Here is a 24,896-nt window from a genome sequence, read left to right on the forward strand (position 1 = left end):
ACCTCTCCCATCCCCCACCCCACCCCCCATTTCCCTTAAGCAGTGGGTTTAGGGTGACTAAAAGCTGGAAGCAACAACTGTACTTTTTAATTCTGGCACGTTGGTGGGAGCATCCTGCGTTACGTATGAAACAGGTGGATGCTCGGAGTAAAAGAAGCCTGTCCAGCCAACACTTTGTAAGTGGAGCTGCTGACCCATTTTCCCCACCCCGTCTCTCAGGATATTATCTGTCTTAGCTCAGCTTCTCGTTTGAAAGCTGAGTATGAGACAGACTTACAGGCAAGTAAGCTTATTTTGGAAAGTTATCTCAAGGAATGAAAGAGAAGGACTGGGAATCATTAAAAAGAAAAGAGGAAAAGCCAGTAGAAGAATGAATTTTCAAAGGTTGCCTTTGTGGGCAACTGTACCCCTTCTGGCCTGGATCTTCTAAGGACCTCCAGAGAGGCTGCTTCCAGCGATCTGTGTGAGGACCGGAATGGGGAGCATCCCATCAGCATCTCCTGCCTCCCGTTGCTGATGCAAGGAGATGCCCTCTCCTTTGTACCACTCCGTTGTGCCTGAGCGAGTTCAGGGTGCGCTCCCATTTTCACCTGGGAGATGTGGACATTTTAATACACTGAATGCTCTTTTTGATGAGTTTGTGAGATTGGAGCAGTTCAGCATAACCAAGTGTGAAAATCAATAAATCCCCTAAGGAATTAAAAAAAATACAAAAAAGTTCCCCAAACACCCCCCCCCAAAAAGCCCCTGGCTTTCTGCTTCTGTGCTGGATCAGAAAAAACACAGAAGCAGAAAGCCAGGGCTACACGGAGCAGCTGAAACAATCGCAGGCGTGTTACAGCTGTACGAAGCTGGTTGCTGCAGGGACGGCCAAAGTTGAACGTGGGCTATGAGAAATGGGAGGTAGGGCACAGGAGGTGTGCAGTGTTCTAACTCAAATTGTCTGTGAGGTGGGCTCAATTAGACTCCTCTTCTCAGTAAAACTGGAAGGTATTATTTTAACCCAAGGCTGTATTATGATTAACTGGCAGTGACTAAGACACAATATATGTGCCTTGTTTATTTAAAGTAATAAGAAATGTTATACAATATAACAAGCATTTGTGTCAATGGCTCAGGGCTTGTTCTGAGTGACAAATCTTAACACTTGTGCTGACATTTTGGTTCGGTGATGTTTGAGATTTTAATACAAGTAAGTTAAGATGAGGAATAGTCTGGACAACTAATGCAAAGGTCGATTAGTTGGAGTGAAATCGTGACAAAGAGAGATCATGACTCTTCCAATTCACTTTCCATATTTCTCAGCCTTACAGAGAGAGGCAAGACCCTTCTAACTGCCAGGAACTATTAGGATTGGGGGACATTTGATCCAGGAACAGCCAACGGAATAAAATGAGCATCTCTTAAATTAATCTTAGCACTTAAAAAATAATTCTGAGGCAGTAAGTTTTTACAAGGGGAAGGAATGGAAATATGGAAGCAGGTCTGAATCCGATTGATTCACAGCACTCATGAGAGCACGTAGGGTCAACCACATTGGTCTCAGCAAGCTGGCTTCGGAGGAGAATGTTACGTCTACTGTACTTGGTTTCTCCAAATCAGAATTCCATCAGCCCCTGGCCGTGTGCAAGGCTGGCACTGCTTCTCGCACTCATCAGTGAGTCAGTAGTTTTCTCACATATATCCTGAGATTGTCTAGCTTGGAATTTTCCTGTTTCTCTCCATGTGTGTCTGACAAGTTTCATATTCTTTGCATTGGATCTCTGTCTACATAATACACATTTAGTTCACATAGTCCCACAAATCTCTTATTTCTTCAGTACAGAACATTCATTGTTATTTTTCTAGCTGTCTGCTCATTTACTGTTATACATGCTAAATCTAAGTTACATAATTTACGCTCACATTTTATCTTAATACTGTTTAATCTCAGATACAAATATTAGATATAAATAGAAAAGCAATGAGAGGTGCTCAGATGACAACTTGTATGAAGATCTTAGCTCATGCTCATTTTATATATTATACATATATATTGATTGATTGATATTTATATAAAGTCAGGTATAAATTACGAGAGCCTTGGGTTAGCACTGAAACCTCATTTAAGTTCATGATATGGAAGATTTTCCCCCATGGCCACTGTGTTCTATATTAATCAATAATCAATTTGTTCATTTATCATTTTGCCAAACAAAATGCGAGTTTCTAAAAAGGTCACTCTCAGATATTGAAGCCAAGTATGTTTACAGTTCAGAATTTATAGTGATAACCATCTAGGTTCCTATGGTTAAAGATCTTTCTGTTACTAATTACTAATGCCAACACATGAATTTGTGGATTATAAAAGGTAAGACTTTCCAAAAGTAAACACCTGCTACAACATTCTTATTTGAAAATGCCTTTCTTTGTGCTGCAGTAGCTTAGATGGAAAAGGAATAATTTTATTGCCAAGCATTGTCTAGGGGCCTTCCCCCAAGATCCTAATTATTTTATATATTAACTTTCTTTTTATGTATAAGTTACTATAAAATATTAAGCAGTGAAAAAGTCTCAGTATTTACATTTGGAGATAAAAGAAGTCTTTTACTCTAAAGAAAGTATTTTATGTAAGTATATTTCAGAAGTCTAAGTGAAACTCACATTGCTTGACATTAGCAATTAGTTGTAACTGATGAATTTAAATTAAATAACATTGGTTTATATATTTAATTTGCAGTTTCCATAATTCTGCTTTGTGAAATACTTTAATTTTTAAAATGTTTTATTATTACCTTTTATTTTGAATTAGACACTGCACATTATATATGTATTCTTATAATGCCTGTATTTTTTTAAGAATGGTAATCTTTCATGAGTTCATGGAATTATGATGTCTGTTTTCACCTCATAGCTACATCTACACCTCTGAAACTATAGTCCATAATCTGGAAATCTAAAAATATATATTTCTAACTAATTCAAAGGTCAAAGAAGAAATTATAAAAATGTAAAGATTTTATAGCTTCTTGAAATGTGACATTTTTGAAAAAATTCAGATTTCTAATAATGTTCTGTAAGTTATTTAGTATGGTGTTCCTCCATAAAAAAAATGAAGTTATGCAAAATTACTCAAATTTCTTTGAAGGGACTCCCATCTTTAAGTAATGGATTATATATCTAGTGTTCCTCAGAATATACCTTGGGTAATATTTCCCTGAAGAAATATATGACAAATAAAGAAGTGTAGATTTTCACCTTTTTACATTTTATAAAGCACAGATAAAGAAATCTTATATATTACTTTGGTAATGGCTTTCACACAGAGAGAATAAAAGATGCCATGATGTAAGAACAGAAAACTGATTTTAAGTTATGTAGCCTTTAGAACTCTATATTTAGGTATGTTTATAGAACAGTTAGGTCACATTTGGTAGCCAATGACAGCAAAATGGTAACAGTGATGAAAACTGCCATCTGAAAGGGGGAATGGAAATGAAACTGCAGTTTCTCATCCTTGAACCCCCTCGAGTCTTGTTGACTGGGAATAACAGAATCTCTCTCGCCTGCGGTGGAGGGAGTTCCCTGGCTGCACAGGTTCAGTTTGTTCTAGGCAAGGCTCCATGTACAGCAACCCCCCTGATTGTATCTGGGAGGTGCACTGAATAGAGACCACACCTTCCAGGGACTAGCCCACCCCGACCACTCTCACCCTCCCAGTGCGAATGCTAGTGTGAGCATCCTTCAGAGAGGTGAATAATCTCAGGTACTTACTGGCCAGAGTTGGAGTCCCCTTTTCCAAATCACTCCCTTAAAACCTGAACAAGCTTCACAGCTATTTGACCTGAGACAATCAGATGTGCTAGAAGCCAGGGCCAGAAAGAGGTCATTCAGCTGGAACACTGAAGCCTGTATTCAGGCCTGTGAAGTTTGTTAAGCAAAAGAGCTGCCTTAGTCTCCAAGCCCTGCCCATGCCTGCATGGGGCCCCTGCCACTCGCGGTCTCTCTTCCCTCAGTGTCACTGCTAAGGTGAGGAGACACGGCTGAGATTGTCCCCGCCTTCTAATGCACCCCTCAAACAATTCCCTTTCTTTTCTTATTTCTTCCTTCCTTACTTCCTTTTCCTCTCTCTCTCTCTCTTTTTTTTTTTTTTGGTTTATAATCAGGTCAAAGCTTCTACATAAGGTTGTGGGTTTGTAGGTAGGAGGTAGCGTCAGGCTTTCCTTAGGTTCCCCTAGGCTCTCATCTTACTTGTCTGCCGAATCTTCTACCTAACAAATGCTTCCTTACACCACTTTGCCCTAACTTTTGCTTGATGTGTAGGATTTGCCTTTTCCAGCTCAGCGAAGCTACAGATGTTCAGAATTTCAGTCATTTTTTTATTTCAGCCCACAGGCAAAAGGAGCTACATTTAGCAAAGCTCTATTTTTTTTAACCCTGCTTTCAGATGAACTGACTTCAGAAAAGGCTTTGTATCTTTTGGGACCTTACTTAAAGCTGCAGAATTAGCCAGTACATTCAGACATGACAGCATTTTCCTGCCTCAGTTCTTAATTTTGCAGGGTCAGTAGACACAAAATCTGAGTCCCAGTGGGCAGTGATCACAGACTCACAGCGCTTTTACTCACAACAATCGCCAGCTTCCATTGTTGAGGGAGGAGAGGAGGAGTCCTTACCACCCTTTGCCCTGTTTTGTTAGTTCTGTTAGTTCAACTTTCAGAATCTGTTCCTATCAGCCCTTATTTCCCTGTACCAAATTCGAAATCAGTTCAGATGCTTTTGATCACAAGCAACGGACAGCTCACATAACTCATGCCTCAGGTGGATTTTATAACTCCTACACAAAGCCCTCATGTTCACTCTTACTGCCCTGGTGGAAGTCACATTAACAGCCCGAAAGAAATCACTTTGGCCAGGAATTTGCTAACAAATTTAATCAATTCCCATGGGCTAGAATTTGGAGATTGAGTAGAGTCAGTTTTCAAAAGAAGTCCCAATGACAATTAGCTATAGTTTGACAAGAAAAGAGGGGAGTTGGCAGCTTAAAATTCAACCAGCAGATGTGTACTATCTCTATAAATCATTCTGAATCTTATAGATGGGGTTTGTATATAGTATTAAACTCTCTGCCTTAGAGTCCAGATGGTATTTCATATCACTTATAATTAAAATGAACCCCCTCTGGAAGCTCAAGTGACATAAGTAACCCTAGTAAGAACAGTTTATAAATATTATGTGGCTGCCATATCTAAATTAAAAAAAAAAAAAAAAGATTACCTAGAGGCCATGCAAATTAAATTGGCAATTAGTTTACTTTCCTTGTCTCCTTGTGTATAAGATCTTTGAACTGTAAATTAAATGTATTTAACATAAACAAGGCAAAATACAAAATCTTTGACTAAATGAGCTTAGAAAGTGCCCAAAGACCCATTAGGGAGCTCTTTGTGAAAAGATGGTTCTCCTTACAGAGGTCACTGTGCTGTCAGGGCTACAATTACAGATCACAACAGCACATTTGTAAGAAAGGCCTGGCTCTGAGATAAGAAATCTAGGTTCAAAACCCTCAAATATTATTTGATAATGCAAAGACATACGTGGGTTACAGCATTGTATTACGCTGCCATAGATAACAGTAGTTGGCCGGAAGAATTGTTGGGAAGATCAACTGATAAAACATAAATGAATTAACTTAGCAAACAACCTAACACATAAGTAAGTCCTCAAAAACTAGAAGTAACTCAGTTACTTACTTTTGTTAAATACTAATTTTTGTTAGAAATAAAAAGAATGAGTGGCATTTAATTGATTCGCTACCTCTCTTACCGCACCTTTGTTTTTTATGATTCTTACAAAGCCGCTTCTATTGTCTCTGAATCTACACCCTCATCCACGACTATGGTGTCAGAAGAGAGCAAGTAATATTCCCAGGTGAGTCACATTTAAAACTCTTCCTTTGTGGAGAATTTCAGGCTATTATATGTGCTATTGCCTTTAGAGGATCCCTGTATACCATTGATCATCATAGCAGCCCTGGCTTTTTTTAATAACTCATGTATGACTCAACTATGCTATTACATTCATACATTTGATTTTGCACCTCAGCATACTTTTTTTTTTTTTCAGAACTCAAAACCCCTGTTAGTTTTACATCTCCAGCTCATACCCTAGGGGGAGCCATAAGATAGGTGCTGAGATCCCAGTCCAGAATGTTCCGTGTGTTATTCTTGTGTGTCTCAGAAATGCACAGAAAAAAATACGTTTGCTTTGTCAAATAAATCATACTTGCTTCTGCTTTCACACTCAGGAAACTTCCTTTCAACAGGCTTGGTCCAGGAGCCATAATTATAAATAAAGCTCCAGAGAGAATGAGTGGATTCTTCAAAGTCACTGCTTTCCCTCACCACATTTATTTTAACCATCTCTCTCATTTCTTCTGTTTGCTTATTTATTTATTCAACAGATTTTATTAGATATCTCCTGTTCCCCTGAGTACAGGCTAAGTACTGGGGACGTGATGAGCCAGCACAAACCTGGTAAGTAGTCTTACTGAATTCACAGAGATGGACAGCATGGATCACTTCAAAGAGGCTTTTTGGCATGTGTATCTGATTTAATAGCCCTGAAATGTTTAGGGGCAGGACATTCTATTAATTCCCCATGGATTCTTAATGGGAGCTCTCAAATACATACTTTTACTTGTGTAAACATGATTAATGGAGCATAGATTTGGTCTCGCTAAACACCAACATACCCAATTGCATTGCCTTTTGATTCTCCATCCGTCAGTCCTTTAGAGACTCCCTTCCAACTCTCCTGATGCCTCTCTGGTTCCTCCACTTAAACGTTGCTTATACAACCCAGTCATACTGAATAACTTAGGTTTGCAAACAGGGAAAGCAGTCACCTTCCTGTTTTGAAAATACATACATATGTGAGGGGGTTTTGCCAAAGAAAGGACAATTCTGGATCTTCAATGATGAAAATTATTTACAGCAGTGGTCATAGCCACCAGAAGTCACTGTGCGACTGTACATAAGGCTTTGCATAGGGCGAAACCCCTGTTTTGACTCCCTTTCCAGTATGTTTGGATGTTGAGCATGGTAAGTATGGACTCAAGCCATGAATTCTAGAGAGCGTCTGCCATGATTTGTTTAAAAAACCATGTTGATGTTATAATAATATCTTCCAGGACTCTGCCTGGATAAAGGGGGACTTCTGAAGAAGAAACAAAATGAACAGAATCAGTCATAATTTTTTTTTTGTTTTGAAATACGCAAGTCAGTTTTGGGTTGGGGGCCATGGATAGCATGTGGGATAGCTGGAATGGAGACAAGTCAGGGAAGAGGTCATGACTACCAGGAAATCAATAAAAATAAAATGAGGTGTATCTGTTTTTTTCTGTCTCAGGAATCATTACCTGTCCTGACTTCTCTTCTTTATCTTCTTTTTAATGGTACATCACACTCTCCAGTCCATTTACACAGTTGATCGAATTTGTAGGGGGCATATTCCTGATTCAGATTCAACCAATTATTTTTTTTCTTTTGGTTTCTGTTTTTTTAATTTAAAATGGTCAGTGACCATCTCTCTTGACATTTGGTCTTGAAAAATAAAGAAGGCGAGAAGAATATAATTCGACACAGATAGAGGGAAGGAGGCAGGTGATAGAAAGCAAGTTCTGACTCAACTTTGAGTCAGTTTGCATGGCCACCTGTCTGCATCCTTGCCCTTGATTTCCACAAGACATTTGGATACCCTTATAAAAATTTCTGATTTTTCCTATTCTACTTTTAGACTGTCTTTGCTAAGATTTCAAACTTTGTATTCACGTTATGGAATGCTTTCCTTCAAATAATAGGTTGTTATTTTTTAAATAGCCCTTAATGTTGTCCTGTACATCTACTCAGCTGATCAGAAGCTAATCATGTGATGGCACTTAGGGTCATTTCTTCCAAACTCAGGGTGGGTCCATCTGATGAGAGTTTCTCTTTTGGACTTTGGTATGATACTGTTGGTAATATTCCTGTGTAACAGATTTTCAACCTTGAAACTTCTGAAATCTCAAATAAAATGACTATCAGATTTAATGTGAAAATTTTGTTGACAGAGAGATCATTAGCAAATGTAAGAAAAGAATAGTTTTGCCTTAACCGTGTTCTTGGTTCAACTATTCAGTTACCCTGACTTTTAACCATTTCCTGAATGATTCAAGCTTCAAGTGAGTTCAGAACAAGCAGGCCGTGGCCAGGTGTGTGCCCTGTGGCAGAATCAATGCCCACCCAGCTCCTGTCCTGTCACAGAGCGTCCTGAAACATTCAGACAGAAGGGAGCTGATGTTTTGTTTCTGATGGGTCAGATTTGGAGGTCTGTACCATCAAAAACCATAGGAGGCACATTTAGCCATGTTTTTCTCTTTGTTCTGTTAATGTCCAGAAGCAGGGATGGGAGTCTCCTACAGAACAGGCTTTGTTCATTATTTGCTCTGGATCCTTGCTGTGAAGCAGCGCACTGACTCCCTGTGTACAGGGGTAGAAAAGTTGAGCGTGAGGCTGTGGTGAGCTGTGGTCAGGCCAGGCCACAGAAAACCGACAGGCAGACTTAAAAGAGAAACTTGTAGTCACTGCGGCCTGAATATAGTTGAGGAGTGACCCTGTGCAGGCAAGGCAAGAAACTCAGGGCCTATAACCCTAATATTAAGTCTGGTGTCCATGACCTGGTAAAAGCTTTATTTCCAATTATTGTGTAAGTAATTTCTATCAGCTGGTGTGGGTCCACAGATTTTCTGACTTCATGGACTGAGACTGCTACAGCTGAGCTGTGGACAGCACCACGTTTACACAACCTGATGAGACATGAGGGAGGAAACAGTAGGCAGGCCCAGCTACCTACATGCTATTTGTAACTGCCCTTCTTATTATTCGCCTTCCCGAGTAAGCCAGCATGAAAACAAATTTGAAACAAATCCAAATTGTCACTGTTTTCTATCCGTTTATGCATACCAACTCTGAAGATCTGGCCAGATGTCAGTGATTGATCTTTTCTTTTCTTTTCTTTTCTTTTCTTTTCTTTTCTTTTCTTTTTTCTTTTCTTCTCTTTTCTTTTCTTCTTTTCTCTTTCTCTTTCTCTTTGTCTTTCTTTCTTTCTTTCTTTCTTTCTTTCTTTCTTTCTTTCTTTCTTTCTTTCCTACTTTCCTTCCTTCCCTCCCTTCATTCCTTCTTTCCTTTCTCTCTCTCTCTTTCTTACTCATTACACACACAAAGAAAAAATGAGAAACACACATAAATGTCAGAAAAGTGCCAAACAGGAAGAGAATTAACATTTATCGAGTACTTAGTGTCATGCCCTGCTTTAAGTACTTTTTAGTTATTAACTCACTCAGTGACTATTATCCCCAATTGACAAATGAGGAAATTAGGTACTAGAGCAGACATCTGTATGGTGATCACAGAGTTAGAAGTCATCAGAGAGAAGATGTTCACCTAGTGACTTGTACAAGCTCAGAGTAATAAAAGCTGGAACCAGAATTTGACCAAAGGATGTCTGTCTCCAAGATTCCAGCTCTTAATCTGTTTTTGACATTGTCATTAAACACATATCCTGTTTTTCAAGCAAAATAATTTATCTCCCCTTTACAAGTAAGGAAACTTGAATCCTAAGAAATGGTATCAGTTCCCCTTTGTTGCTAAGTTATGGAATGGTACAACTGGAATTCAAACCCAGGTTTGTCTCCTTTAAATGAGACGGCAGAGCCCTGTCTATCTGCTAGTTTGCTAACTGATAATGAGCTATTTCTGTTTGTTTAGTTATTCAGATACTGTTAGATTTTCCCCAGCTTCTTTTTGCTCTTCCTGAGACATGCAGATAATAATGGGACTAATGTGGATGAGTAAAAACGTATAGAAGGAAACCACTGCTTATACAAAGATGCCATATAACTTGAGTTTAAATAATAAGGTTAATCACAATATTAATGATTTTCTGAAAGACTTCCATGCAATGACAGCAAAGAAAAAAAATGAAAGGAAATTTGCCCCCCTCGACGTTATGATATAATAAAAAAGGCAGATTAAATCTGTGTGGAAGTGGAGCAAAAAGAAGCATAGAGATCAATATGGACAAAAACGAATCATACAGAACTCCAAGAAAGAAACCACATTACACAAGATACTTTGATATCTAGTGAGGCTGGCATTGAAATCAATGGAACTCATACAACCTATTAAATGAAATGAGTCAGTAGTTCATAGGAATAAAAATAGCCAATCAACATATGAAAAGGATCTCAACTTCATTCACCATTAAGTAAGTACAGAATAAATCAGAAGCTATTTCCAACTCTCATATGGGTGTGTTTTGTAGTAATAGTGAGGGTATGAAGAAATAGGTAGGTAATGTTATTATACTGTTGATTGGGAATGGATTTTTACCATTATTTATAAAAGGCCCTTATAAAACATAGTTCTAATTTTAAAATTCCCATGTCCTTTGACCAAGAATTTCATTTCTAGAAATTTTAATATTTATGTATATTTGTGATACCTACAAAAAAAGGTGAATGAAGTTGTTAACTTCAGCTCTCTAACAAGGTTTTATGGGGAAAAAACATCTTTCAGTGAAACAATATACAGTGAGTTAGGATAGATTGACAATCCAATGTTAGTTACTCTTTATAAAGAAAAAGATTGAATCTGTATTTATTTGCAGCGATCTACATACTGTTCAATTATGAATGAAAACTTAGCAAAATACATAAAAATATGTTTCCTTTTTATTTGTGTGCACACACACACACACACACGCACACACACACGCACACACACATAGAGTCCAGAATCAAGGAAGCACAGGTAAAAGTCTAAGGCAAATCTAGTTTCAGAAATTTAGTTTAAAAAGAAAAAAGCCAAATGGACTTAAATATAAAACAGAAACAGACTCACAGACATAGAATACAAACTGTGGTTGCCAGGGGGAGAGGGGTGGTAAGGGACAGACTAGGAGTTTGAGATTGGTAGATACTGACAGGTGTATATATAGAATAGATAGACAAGCTTATACTGCATAGCACAGGGAAATATATTCAAGATCTTGTAGTAGCTTATGGTGAAAAAATGGGAAAATGAATATATATTCATGTATGACTGAAAAATTATGCTGTATAACAGAAATTGACACAACATTGTAAAATGATTTTAACTCAATAAAAAAGACAAATAAAAAATAAAAATGTTCTAAAAATAGAAAAAAAAGAAATTTAGTTAGTGGTAAAAGTGGTGATGGAATGGAGAAGTTATGAGCCTCAAGAAGCAGCAGGAGAGTACGCCAGTGTCTCTGCTAGGACGTGTTTTACTTAGGCTGCAGTAAGATTCCTCACCTGGCTATCTGTGAGGTATTTTTAATGATAACTTTAATCAGTGTATACTTATATACCTAAAAAAATTATACGCCACTACTGCTGCAAGGCTCAACGAGATCAGCAAGCTCCTATCCATCAGCTCCACCCTGCTCCACAGAGGCAACTCTCGTAACAATGTTAGTTATTATTTTTCATAGTTTTCTCCATATTTTAATGTGCATACACTGAAATTTTGGGTGTCAGTTTTAGATATTATATTTTTAATTTATGATTGTTAAGAATTTTAAATCCCTTAAACCTATTTTTCTTACATTGCTTCCCCCTTCTCTCTTTCCTCCTTTATCCTCCCAATATGATAGTGTGCCTATTGAGGAAGTAGATATAATAATTTGACAAATTTTGATCACTACTGAAAAGAAAAATGGTTCTTTTGATTATGCTTGCTTTTGATTATCGGTTTTATGGATGCCATTAGTTACCATTTTTCTCCATAATTTTTTTCTCAGTCCTACAGTTTTCTACTCTCTAACAGCTTCGTTAAATGTTTCTCTGTGTAATTTTCCACATGGAGACATATCTTAGATAATCTGCTGATTCCTTGTTTTCTGCTTTCTTCTGCTACACCTTGCACTGCAGACTCTCTATAGTTGCTGGACATTTGGCGATATGGCCATTTAATCAGACTGGATGATGTGTTGTGTTATTGTTTCTGGAATCTTTCTCTTCTTTCCTGATTTACTTTGTCATTTTGATGGCCCGTGTTCTCCAAAAGCATCTCAAACAAGTTACACGCTAAGTACGTTCTTTGCAAACATAATGGAACATATCTTCCTTCCACTTGACTACTTGACTGAAAGTTATGCAATACATACATAGTTTTCTCAGCTATTTAGAGAGAGAAACAAAGAGAGAGAAATAAAACAGGGAAAGAGGCGAATGTTAAATACACGAAAGAGCAGAATGAAAACATCTCAGGAGAAACTCTTGCAAACAGGTGACAATGGGCAACCGGCTGATACATTTTTATTAAATTTTTAAAACTCAGAGCTGGACAAAGGGAATTCCATTTTCTGGCGTGGCCTGAAAGAACGTTGAAAGTTCCACTGTCCTAATTAAAGTAGAAAGTGGGACAAACTGAACTGAACAATCGACAGCTTCTTAGATTCATAAGAGAAGTGAGGTCACAGGGCGAATGGCTGCCTATAACTTGGGGAGAACTACAGGCAAATAAATAGTGAGCACCCCAACTTCCAGGGGTGGTGACCCATGAGGAGAACCCTCTGCAGGAACCAGTGCCAGGATGAGGAAGTCTGGACTGTAATTGAGAAATTGCTGGAGGCTCACAATGGATGTCTCTGAGAGTTAAAAACCCCAGGGAACCTAGTTTGGGGAGAGGTTCTCCTCATTTTTTGAGTTTTTACCTCTAAGAGCTGGACTTAGTTCTCACAGTGAATATTACAGAAAAATCTCCTTGTGTTTCTGGTAGGTGGAGGGAAAAAAAGAATAAATTAGTCAAGACTGAATCCCAAATATCTGTTCAAATAGTTGCTTTCTTTTATCAAGTCATATTTTTTTCTGGAGTTTTGCAATATGTCCCTCTAAAACCACCAATATTGATTATTTAATCAATGGCATTGATTTAAGAATAATGTGGATTTTAGGGATATGAAACAGATATGTTTCTGTTTCTTAATTAAATCACATTTCTTTCAGCCTTTTATATTCAAAAAATAAGAAGTTATAAGTCTTATCGAAATAGGAAATGTAATTAGTTCTGAATACAAAAAAATTGGTTTTCATCTGTTTTGAATCTCAAATATTTCAGGACATTTTTGGCTGGCATTGCAGGCTAAGGAAAGAACTTAGCCCATAACCAGAAAAGAGTTTTGAAATAGATGCTTTGTGTGAGAAGTACAGGTTTTCTAAATTCATTTAGTTTCCATTAACATATTAATTTCCATTTAACATATTAAGAATTTAACTTGGCATATTAAGTCATGAGTATGGAAAAAAAATCAAAGGGCTTGATGAGATAAAGAGAAAAATCACAAACTGTATAAAAATAATTTAATTACATGTATGCATAAACTTATAATCTATTTTTTAAGTAATAGTGGGATTGTAATTTTAGCATTTAATGCAGCATTAAGCCTAAAAGATGAAAATGTTCAGTTTTAAGAAACACGTTTAATGATTGCATTCCATGGTTAATATTCTATGAATACTGCTTCAATTAAACATAATGGAAACATTTGTTGATTAAATAAAAAGGGGGTGTTGCCTTTATACCCCTCAGAAAACAGTATAATAATGATTTCCCTATAGCTGGGGTGAAAATTATAATAGTTGTACAATAAAGTAAGTAGATCATTATATTACTATTCTTTCTATTATTTACAATTTTACTGATATTTTTAATTGTATTATTAAAGATTTCCCAGAAAATCTGATTTAATAGCTTGAGATTCCAATTAGGAAATATTATATCAGGGTTTGTTTTTTCTTTTATTATTTCATTTTGCTTCTTTTTTCTCTTAATCATTGAGTGTTAGTGGTCTTGGGTATAAGAGGCTATATTAAATAAAATAGTTGGTAATCACAGATACATTTTTCCTCTTGACTGATACTTGAATTATTTAGTTTTGCTGGACTTAACAGGAGAGAAAAAACCTGCAAATGCTTGAGTCTCCAAAGATATTTGTGTTTATTGTCGGTACACTCATAGGAAATAAATCTAGCAAATAAGTGAAAAAGAAAAAAAAAACTGTAAATAAGTTAGGGTGCGTTGTCACAGCACGAAATTCTCCATCAGGGTCCGTTTGCTAAATTTCTTACCTTCACAGCAGGAAATGTAAATGTCTGTCTTGGGAACTGAGCTCAACTAAGAGTATACATTCTGGTTTCTACCTGAGAGTGCAAATCACTTTCCTCCCACCGTACAGAAATGTGATTTCTCACTGCCTATTGATCTAACCATACTCTGGAATCATTTATTCACTTTCTCATTCATTCACTTGCTCTTCTTTCGAACGTTAAGGAGGCAGCTCCTTTGTGCCAGGAATCAGGGCTGGGACTGGAAATGCAAGCCAGTTGCCCTTTTTAAGACAGAATGATAACCAATGATAACCAGAAGCGTTTGATGTGGAAAGTATAGTGATGGAGAACTCTGCACGGCATCTCAGGAGCTCCGAGAGGAGTGTTTGCCTTGGTGAGGATGTGGAGGGAAGCACCTTGTAGGAGGCAATGTCTGAGTTGAATTGTAGAGGATGGCTAAGTGTGCTGGAAGCAGCAGAGGTGGGAGGTCCAGTCTGCTTAGCACAGCATAGGAAGATAAAGGCCCACACAGGTCCCTAATAGAGGAGTGTGTGCATAATAGAAATTAATTTAAATCCATTATTACTTTCATATGAAGTGCCAGGAGCAGACAGGGGAACTGTGAGCTAAAAAGTAAATGAAGATTGGTTTGTCAAGAGTCTTATATGATCTGATCCAGAAGCTGTATTTCCTTCTATAAAAAGGACTATCCTCTGTATGTGTGAGGTTATCTATCTATCTATCTGTCTATCTATCTATCTTGTGCATGTGTGTATTAATCTTGCATATAAATCATGAATATATATATTAAATACATATATATATTTTCCTACATATTTATATTTTATTTATATTTATATATCTTGCACAACAAAACCAACATCCAAAACCCTAAATTTCTTCCACTCAATACTTACTGATGACAAGGAGCTAGACAGAACCTTAAAAATTTTTTCCTGATATTACTTTAAATAATGGCATCTCCATTAATAAAGAAAGGAAGGAAGCAATTATGGAGTGAAAAAGTCCATCAATGTTTTGATAATTTTTTTAGCTTCCTAAGAGAGAACAGAATAAAAGCTGTTTCACAGTCTCATTATCTACAAAGCACGTGCTGCCCTTGATTTGCCGGCCCCTAATCATTCCCTTTCATTCTCTCCCCTACTCGCTAACCTGAGACACTTGATACACACCATACTTGGCCCGTTCTGAAGGAACTGTGCATTCACTTTTCTTGTGTTTGGAAGTCTTGTCCCTCCTCTTTTAAAGCCGTCCCTCACTTCTAACAGCACCCCCACCGAGGTCTCTCGTGACCGCCCATCCAGTGATTCTGCATAGTATCGTTCTACTTCACGTTCACAGCATTAGTTAATGCTTCACATTGTTTTCTTTATTCATCTATTTATTGTCTCTGTTCACAATAAATGAAACATGAATATAAACATTTCAGGGTATGGCCTCTCTATACTCTGCTCTTAAGTATCTAGAATGAGGTCTGATGCATAAGAGAATTTCACAAACATAGCTGGGTAACTTCAGGTCCCATTGGGTTTCCTGGCAGAGAAACGGAGAGGAGGGGAAGGTGAAAGCGGAAAACAGTGTGAAAGGTTGCTACCCCCTTGGAGTTCAAGGATGACTCTGTTTTGCTATTACCTCTGCACATGATTTATATTTTTGCTATCACAAGTTTTGTTGACTTTACATTTTAGGGATACCATTGTTTTCTCACATGTTTTAAATATTTTCCTATGATGCTATTTTTTAAAATTCATGTTTATGGTACCATTTGTTTTATTCATTTGTATTTGTTTTTGTTTGAGTCCTTCAGTCATTTTTAGCCAATTTTTTGAGATATAATTTATAAGCCTCTAAATTCACCCATTGGAAGTGCATGATTTAGTTATTTTTAGTAAATGTACTGAGCTGTGCAGTCATCACCACAGCAAGTTTTGGAACACTTCCTTTGCCCCCCAAAGTTCCCTTGTACCCATTTACAGACAGTTTCTTTCTCCACCCCCAGTCACAGGCAATTACAGATCTGATCTCTCTCACAGATTTGCCATTACTGGACATTTCATGTACATTGGATGTAGAATCCTTCACTTATACCCATTCAGTAGCATGTAACAATATTTCATTCATTTATAGCACTGAATAGCATTTCATTTTACGTATACAAACATTTTCCCCCATCTCCAGTAACAACTCGATTGTTTTCAGCTTGTAGTTATACTGAAAAAATGCTGCTATGAAAATTTCTTTGTGTGGACATAGGTTTCTGTTTTTCTTAGGTAGATTCCTTAAGTGGAATTGCTATGTCCTAGGGTAAGTTTCTGTTTAGCTTTTAAAGAAACTGCCCAAGTTATTTCCCAAATGAAAGTACTATTTACATTACCAAGCAGTGTGAGAGGATTGCTGTTTCACCACATTTTTGTAGACCCTTGGTGTCACCTGTCATTTGATTATAGCCATTCTACTGGGTTTGGCATGTTATCTCATTGTGGCTTAATTATTATTTTTTCTAATGATTAGTGATGTTGGGAATATGTCCATGTTTTTATTGTCAATTAATATATCAACGAAATATCTTTTCATGTACTTGCCTATTTTATATTGAATTGTCAGTTTATTATTGAGTAATAACTGTTCTTTATATAATCTCTGTATAGTTCTTTATCCAATATGTTCATTGAGAATATTCTGCTGGTATTTGATTTATCTTTTCATTTTTATCAGTGTTTCCTTTGAAGGGAATTTAAAGTGTTTTCAAAACGAGGTCCAAATTTTTATGGATCTGTCATTTATTTTTCTTTTTGATTTATGTTTTTGAATCATGTTAAAGACTCTGCCTTATCCAGCATCAAAAGATTTCCTCTTATGTTTTCTTCTTAAAAAATCATAGTTTTAGCTCTTACAATTAAGTGGTGTGATCCAGCATGAGTTAATATTTTGCGTATGCTCTGAGTTCATTTTTTGTATGTAGATGTTTAATTGTCCCAGTTCCATTTATTGAAAAGACCTTCCTTTCTCACTGATTTGCATTGCCACCTTTGTTAAAAATCAGCTGACTTTAAATATAAAGACTTATTTCTGAACTCTCAATTTTGTTCCATTGATTTATATGATTATTTTTATGCCAGTAAGTTGGAAATCATGTGGTATTTGTTTGTTTGGTCCAAAAGTATTTTGGTTATTCCAGGTCCTTTGCCTTCTCATATAAGTTTTTATTAGATTTTTTTTAAGAGCAGTTTTAGGTTCACAATAAATCTGACCAGAAAGTACAGAGGTTCCCCATGTAAGTCCTGCCCCAATACATTTATAGTCCTGTCCATTATCAATGTCCCCCGCCAGAGAGGAACATATGTTATAACTGATGAACTTACACTGACACATCATTCTGACCTGGAGTCCAGAGTATATAGTGAGGTTCACTTTTGGTGTTATGTATCCTGGGGGGTTGGATAAATGGATAATGACATGTATCTGTGTTACTGTGTCATACAGAGTAGTTTCCTTGCCATGGAAATCCTGTGTGCTCTGCCTATTCACCTCTCCCTATGCTGTTAACACCTGGCAACCTCTGACCTTTTTATCGTCTTCATAGTTTTGCCTTTCCCACAATCTCATCAATTTGGAATCATGTGCTATGTAGTCTTTTCAGACTAGCTTCTTCCACTTGGTAATATATGTTTAAGGTTCCACCATGTCTTTTCATGGTCTGATAGCTCATTTCTTTTTAGTGCTGAATAATGGTCTGTTGTCTGGATGTACTCACAGTTTATGCATTAACTAACTAAAGAACGTCTTGGTTGCTTCCAAATTTTGACAGTAATTAATAAAGCTACTATAGTCATCTGTGTACAGGGATTTGTGTAGACATACATTTTCAACTCGTTTGAGTAAACACCAAGAAGCATGACTGTGCCAGTGTATGGTGAGGGTATGGTTTGTCTTGCAAGAAGCCACCAAACTGCCTACCAAAGTAGCTGTCATCATTTTGCATTTCCGCCAGCGATGAATGAGAGTTCCTGTTGCTCCGTGTCCTCACCGGCACTTGATACTGTTAATGTTGTAGATGTTGGTCATTATTAGCTGCCGAGTAGTTATATCACGTTGGTGTTTTAAACCATGTAAACTTTGGTCCAGCTTGTCAACCTCAGTAACAGCAACGACAACAAAAGCCCTGCTGTGGTTTTCAGATACACTGTGCTGAACGTAGTGACCAACGGAGGAGAGTTGTTGACATAATAACACTGAGTCTTCCACCCTTTCTTCTGGCAGAGAATTTTTAAAATACTCTGAATTTGTGCTCAGAGATATTCAGCCAGTCAGCTCCCCCTTTTCAAAAATCACAGATATGCTTTCATCTCAAGGAGAGCACATCTCCAAGCAAAGGCTCCTCTATTCTGGTCATCCTGAACCTGGTGGGTGACTGTTTCAGGGGTTTTCTCTTTTGCCAAAACTCCAGCTAATAAAGTCTGAGAGCATGAAAAAAGAAATCCCTCCATTAATTTAAATTCAATTTCTTTTTATTTTTAATTGAAGTATAGTCAGTTATAATGAGTCAATTTCTGGTGTACAGCATGTTTTAGTCATACATATATATACATACATTTGTTTTCATATTCTTTTTCATTATAGGTTACTACAAGATATTGAGTATAGTTCTCTGTGCTATACAGAAAAAATTTTTTTTAATCTATTTTATGTATAGTAGTTAATATTATCAATTCTCGAACTCCTGATTTATCCCTTCCCACCCCCTTTACCCCCGGTAACTATAGATTTGTTCACTATGTCTGAGTCTGTTTCTGTTTTGTCCAGTCTCATATTCCATGTATAAGTGATATCATATGATATTTTTCTTTCTCTTTCTGGCTTACTTCACTTAGAATGATGATCTCCAGGTCCATCCATGTTGCTGCAGATGACATTATTTTATCAATTTTTATGGCTGAGTAGTATTCCATAGTGTACATATATCACAGCTTCTTTATCCAGTCATCTGTCAATGGACATTTAGGTTGTTTCCATGTCTTGGCTATTGTATATAGTGCTTCTATGAACTAAATCATCTTCAGTTTCTCTCAGCATATTTTGTAGTTTTCAATATAGAAGGCTTGTACTCCTTTTGTTAAATTTATTCTTAAGTGATTGATTATTTTAAATGTGATTTTGAATTTTCAAATGTTCACTCCTTGTATTTAGGATGAAAGTTTATTTTTTGTACATGAATTTCTTCCTGCAACCTTGAGACTCTCACTTGTTTGTTCTAGCAGTCGTGTGTGTGCATGTGCGTCTGTGTTCACGTGTGTGAACTTCTTCAGATTTTCTAAATACAGGATCATGTCTTAAGTGTTTAAAGATAGACTTATATCTTCCTTTGCAAATGGTATGCCTGTAATTTCTCATTTAGTTTTTTATTTGTTCATTTATTTCTTTACTGGATAGAACTTTCATTTACAATGCTGAATAGACAGACACTCCAAAACACATGGTCTTTTTTAGAAATTAGAAATGGGAATTCAAAATATAAATGAATAGCAATAAGGAAATACAGGGCATTTATATCATATCTACTGTCTGGGATTTTTTTTCAAAAGTACAGAAAGTAAGGTTTATGCTTAGAAAAGGAGTGACAGAATTAATTCCTGACAAAAGTTGTTCAGACAGACTTAGAGTCCATTTTTAAAATTAAATTAGGAAAACACAAGGGATACTTTAAGGATGGTGGCAAAAAAGAAATAAAATTGCAATAGGTGGTATCATCACTTTGTCATTTAACTCCAAATAGATTTAAACAAGAAGTCTTTTAAATGAGCTCTTAATTAATAGATGTTGATAAAGAATTACTAAATGAATATATAAACAAGTAAACCTTGTCTATGTGTTTTACATTTCCAATTTCATTGTTAATCATATACAAGTAAGTGAAAAATAACCAGTTAAATAGGAGGAGGCATAAAGGCATCTCTGCTCAGCAAGGGTATCCTATCCTGTGCAGATCTCCATGGGGTTTAAGGGTGAGGGTCTGTGTTCTCAGCTCCACTGATTGCATATCCGGCTGCTGGCACAGTGAGTAGGAAAGAGACATACTGTTGGCACTCTGAGAGCCTGGTAATGATGCTCATACACCAGCAGGCAGAGCCGCGGCCAGGGCATGGGATGGAAATGACTAGTCACATTCAATTGTGACCTACACACTCATAAACACTGAGGTTAATATATTTGTCTTCTCAAAACATTAAATAAGCTGAAGAAAATCTGTATTTAGTTATTTTTCAAGAACAAAGAAGTAATCAAAAGGTTCTTCTGTCTATGATAAATCCCCATTGCAAAGTGTGCAATAGTCTTTGTAGCTTTATGATGATTTCCCCTTTATACACATAGATAGTGTATACAGTTGTAATAAGAGGAACACATGCCATGATAGGTTGAATTTCATAATAGTGTAGAGAATTGTATCAAGGAACTGCTTTATATCATGGATGTCACTGCCTAACAGGAAACAGATGTCTAGCTGGCCAAAAAAATACAAATTCCTTGTCCAGATTTTGTTTAGGTCTCCTCTTTTTCAAAGTAAGTGTTTTGCAACTGAGTTGGCAAGAATTAAATAGGCTATTAGGGCTTGCTTGGTGAGTGCCCAGTGACCCACAGCAAAGCTGGCTGAGGGGGATGGGGGTCTCTTTCACAGCACCCAACCCCCCAGCTCTGACCCTTGTTCCTGTCACACCAGCCAGCTCACAACAAGGCAGGGGGCAAACTTTCACTCAGCCAGTGCCCTGTTCATAGCAGTTCAGTAAGGCAGATGCTAGTATTTTGATTTTAACCAATCAAGAAGATGAAGGTAAGAAGGGTTAAGGAGTGTAACATTACATAATTAGAGGAAATACAGGGGGAGGGAAGAAGGAAGGAAGGTAGGCAGGCAAGAAGAAAAAGAAAACAGGTCTTTGCATGAGCCATGTATTTGATGCAGAAAAGATTATGATTAGTTCAATGCTGCAACCTCAGGGTAGCATAAAAGAAAGAGAGGAGGGTTGAAAAAAAGAAGGAAGGAAGGAAAGAAGAAAAAAAAAACCCTAGTAAGTAATGGATTTTTTGTCCATCTTTAAACATAACTGAGCTGAGAGTTTCACCTCAAACCATCTAATTCCAAAGTATATATTCAGTCCAAAGCATTAAGTTCTAGGTTTGATGAAAATCCTTCCAGAATTGCCTTTCTTTTAAAATAGTTCCAAGTTCAATGTTAGCCAAGGCTTCAGAATCTACTTGGTTTTTCTACACAACTCCCGTGACTGCTTTCATTTTCCCTTCCACATTAATCATATTTAATGGTAGCAATGTCGTATATATATGCATTTTTACTTAAACAATTTACAGTAATATTGTCTATTCTTACTTGCTGAATTTTTTTTGAAAAATAAATGACCCAGGAAAATTTTCACAGAATGTTTAGTGCATTATTCACATAAGAATCAATATACACAATATGACAGGGTTTTTTTTCCCCCATAATTTTAAATAAATAATAGTCCCCTTCATCCTCCAGGACTCCATCTTCTTTGCAAGCAGCTTGATTTACACAAGAAATCCAGAAATGACACATCCAGTGACAAGGCCAAATCTGTGATTCCAGCTGGAAGCCAGTGCTCGTTTCAGTCAAAGAGGCCAAATCGGGGTGTGACTCAAGGAGTCGGACGTCAGAGCAGCGACCAGAATGATGTCGATTTTGACCAGGTGTGCGCAGGAGCATTGCTAAGAGGCAATGATTCTGGAAAATCTTCCAAAAGTGCCAAATGGAGGAAAAAGCTCTCATGTGTTGGCACATAATTGGGTAGATTGGTGAGATTTTCCAAAAGAATTATTTAAAAATGTTTTAGGAATTTCTAAAGAGTTATTTCTTCTTACATCTTTGAAAACAGACATTCTAATAATTACATTTGTCAACAACTGTCCTATTAAAAATAAAATCCATTATGTCATGCCAAAGGGCATGATTGTCTCAGTAAAAAGAAAAATCGGAGAAATGGAGAAAAGTTTACCTTTTTACATGTACTTGTTAGCCAGAGGCATCTGTTTGCTCTGTTTTTACCCATCTGTTCCAACTTGATATAAAATTATTCATTCAATTCCAGAATAGGATTACTGTGTTTTAATACCAGAGAGATTTGGCCTTTGATAATTGTCACTGGTATTCAGAAGATGATTCTGGTTAAGTCTATGTGTCCACAAAACACCACAAAAATAAATAGTGGGATTCCTTCAGATAAAAAATGTATTGAGGAATATTTCAGAAAGGCTGGGATCCCTATAAAGCACTGAAATGTTCCCAAAATTTGGCTGCATACAAATGGTCATATACACAGTTTATTTTTCTTTGTTCTACAGTGGGAAATTTCACTGGCATTAAATATTACTGAGAATACCTATATTAGTTTGTGAGTGCTTGTTTAAGATCCTACTAGAGTTATAATGAAGTTAATTATTATCAGTAATAATAGCATTTATGGAAAATCCACTGTGTGTAGTTTTATTGGTTTAGTATCTAATTATAACGAATATACACCTGCTCTGACACCACTACTCTCTGATGCTTATAAGTTAAATTGTGTGTGTGTGTGTGTGTGTGTGTGTGTGTGTGTGTGTAATACTAGAAAGGTGTTTGACTCTGGTAGATATATTCATGAAAAAGAATCAAGATTATATCGCTCTGTCAGAGAAAGACAATTATATGATATTTATATGTGGAATCTGAAAAAAAAGATACAAGTAAACTTATTTAAAAACCAGAAATAGATGCACAAACATAGAAAACAAATTGTGGTTATTGAAGGGGGAAAGGGTGGAGGAGAGGGATTAATTAGGAGTTTGGGATTTGCAGGTACAAACTACTATATATAAAGTAAACAATAAGGACCTACTGTATGGCATGAGGAACTATATTCAATATATTTTAATAACCTATAATGGAAAAGAATCTGAAAAGGAATATATATGTGTGTGTGTGTGTGTGTGTGTGTGTCTGTATAAATGAATCATTTTGCTGTACAGCTGAAACTAACACAACATTGTAAATCAACTATACATAAGTAAAAAATTAAAAAAAGAATCTCTCTGTGATGAAATAGATCCCTAAGCTACCGTTGTTTTAAAGGCATGATTGAATTGTGTCACCATACTTGAGGAGAACTTCACTGAGCAGGTCTTCTAAAACTAGGCTTTGGGCATGGGTACATTGGATCAGAAGGGTACGTGGTGCAGGCTTGGGGTAGCGCTGGTGTGAGCATCATGATGCAGGCAAGAGGAGTGGTGCAGGTGACAGGAGAGAGAAGAGAATGAGCACACTACACGAGAAAGATAATAGCATAAACAGGCATTATTTGAATAACACAGAAGAATTGGTGTGCACGTGTGTGTGTTGCTGAGGAGTATGGAGCAAAGAATAAGCTTGGATTAGCAAAAAAGGACCTCTGTGTAGAAATACTTAAATGGCCACTTGAGGACTCTAAGCTTAAACATTGTAGATTTCTGTTCAGGACACTAGCCTGCAGGAAGTAGTATTTTCAGAAGGTACCTAGTGCTGGATGTGTAGGAGACCAGGGGAAATTAAAAATAAGAAATCAATCATTTAGATCCGTTGTCTTTTACACTACATTACATTCCCACAGGTGCATATTTCAATTCATTAGGATCAGAATTTACTTTATCTACATTTTATTCTCATACTGTTAGTAATTACCTTTATTTGGAATGTGTTAACTATTATTTAATTAGCACACACTTGTATTTTATAAATAAATATATGTATACAAAATGGTTGATCAATTAAGTATTTAGTAATAGTGCTGTGGGTTCATAAATTTGTACGTGACATTTAGGTGAAGCTTGGCTAATGTGGTAGCATTGATATTTAATCAGGGGGCCTAAAACTAAAATCAGGAGCTTGGAAAAGCCAAATTGGACAAATTTCATAAAACAAAGTACAAAGGAATTTAGTGACATGTTGGGAATGGATGAAGAGGATGACATAGGGAAAACTAACGCAAAGATTTTGTGCCTGGAGAACTAACATCATGATGTCATGTACTAAAATTTAGAATTTAGAGGATAAACTCTGCCTTTAAATGGTCAGTTTAATTTGCAATATTTTTTATCACCCTATTTATTATCAAATGTATGCAAAACACCTACCCTTCTTTTTTGTTTCATATTAAATCTAAAAAATGTCATCTGAACACCAAGTATGTGCTGAATGTGCTGAGAATACAGAAAAGGAAAAAAGTGTCTCTAAACCCTAAAATACTCCCAATATTGGGTGAAAACATATGCTAATGTGTATATTTGCTAAACAACCTAGTTAGTGTCATATTTAATTCCTGTATAAACTGTTACAGGAATGCAGATGTTAGAGTTATTGATTCTGTCTGAGGGCATCAGAAAAGAGCTGACCTCTGTACATAGAATTCAGATCCTTCATATATTTGTCATTTGGATATTTACCAGTTTTGCCAAATTGATTCAAAAGAATAATTGCCAGTTGCCTCACAGAAATAGAATAGTGTCTTCTTTATTTACTAACACAGAATGTTGAGCTATTCTAACTGTCATAGCAGTGGGTAATGACCTTGGAAATGATGTACTTTTAAAAAACAAGTGATATTATGGAGGTACGTGATCCTATAAATACTTAAGCATAGTCAACTAATTAGATAATATTAACAAGCTCCTGTTTAAGGATACATGGAAAAGA

The 24,896-nt window shown here is 36.6% G+C and overlaps 1 long non-coding RNA gene across 1 annotated transcript in view; it reads left to right on the forward strand.

Moving 5' to 3' along the window:
• Positions 1-24,465, forward strand: part of LOC116151285 (uncharacterized) — an 826,846-nt gene extending 802,381 nt beyond the window's left edge. Inside the window, exon 14 of the long non-coding RNA XR_010382609.1 lies at positions 21,696-24,465. This is a non-coding gene — a long non-coding RNA (uncharacterized LOC116151285). The remainder of the gene's footprint in view (positions 1-21,695) is intronic.
• The last annotated feature ends 431 nt before the right edge of the window (positions 24,466-24,896 follow it).

Source organism: Camelus dromedarius, chromosome 10 (assembly GCF_036321535.1).
Source record: "Camelus dromedarius isolate mCamDro1 chromosome 10, mCamDro1.pat, whole genome shotgun sequence".
In the NCBI taxonomy this organism is placed as follows: domain Eukaryota; kingdom Metazoa; phylum Chordata; class Mammalia; order Artiodactyla; family Camelidae; genus Camelus; species Camelus dromedarius.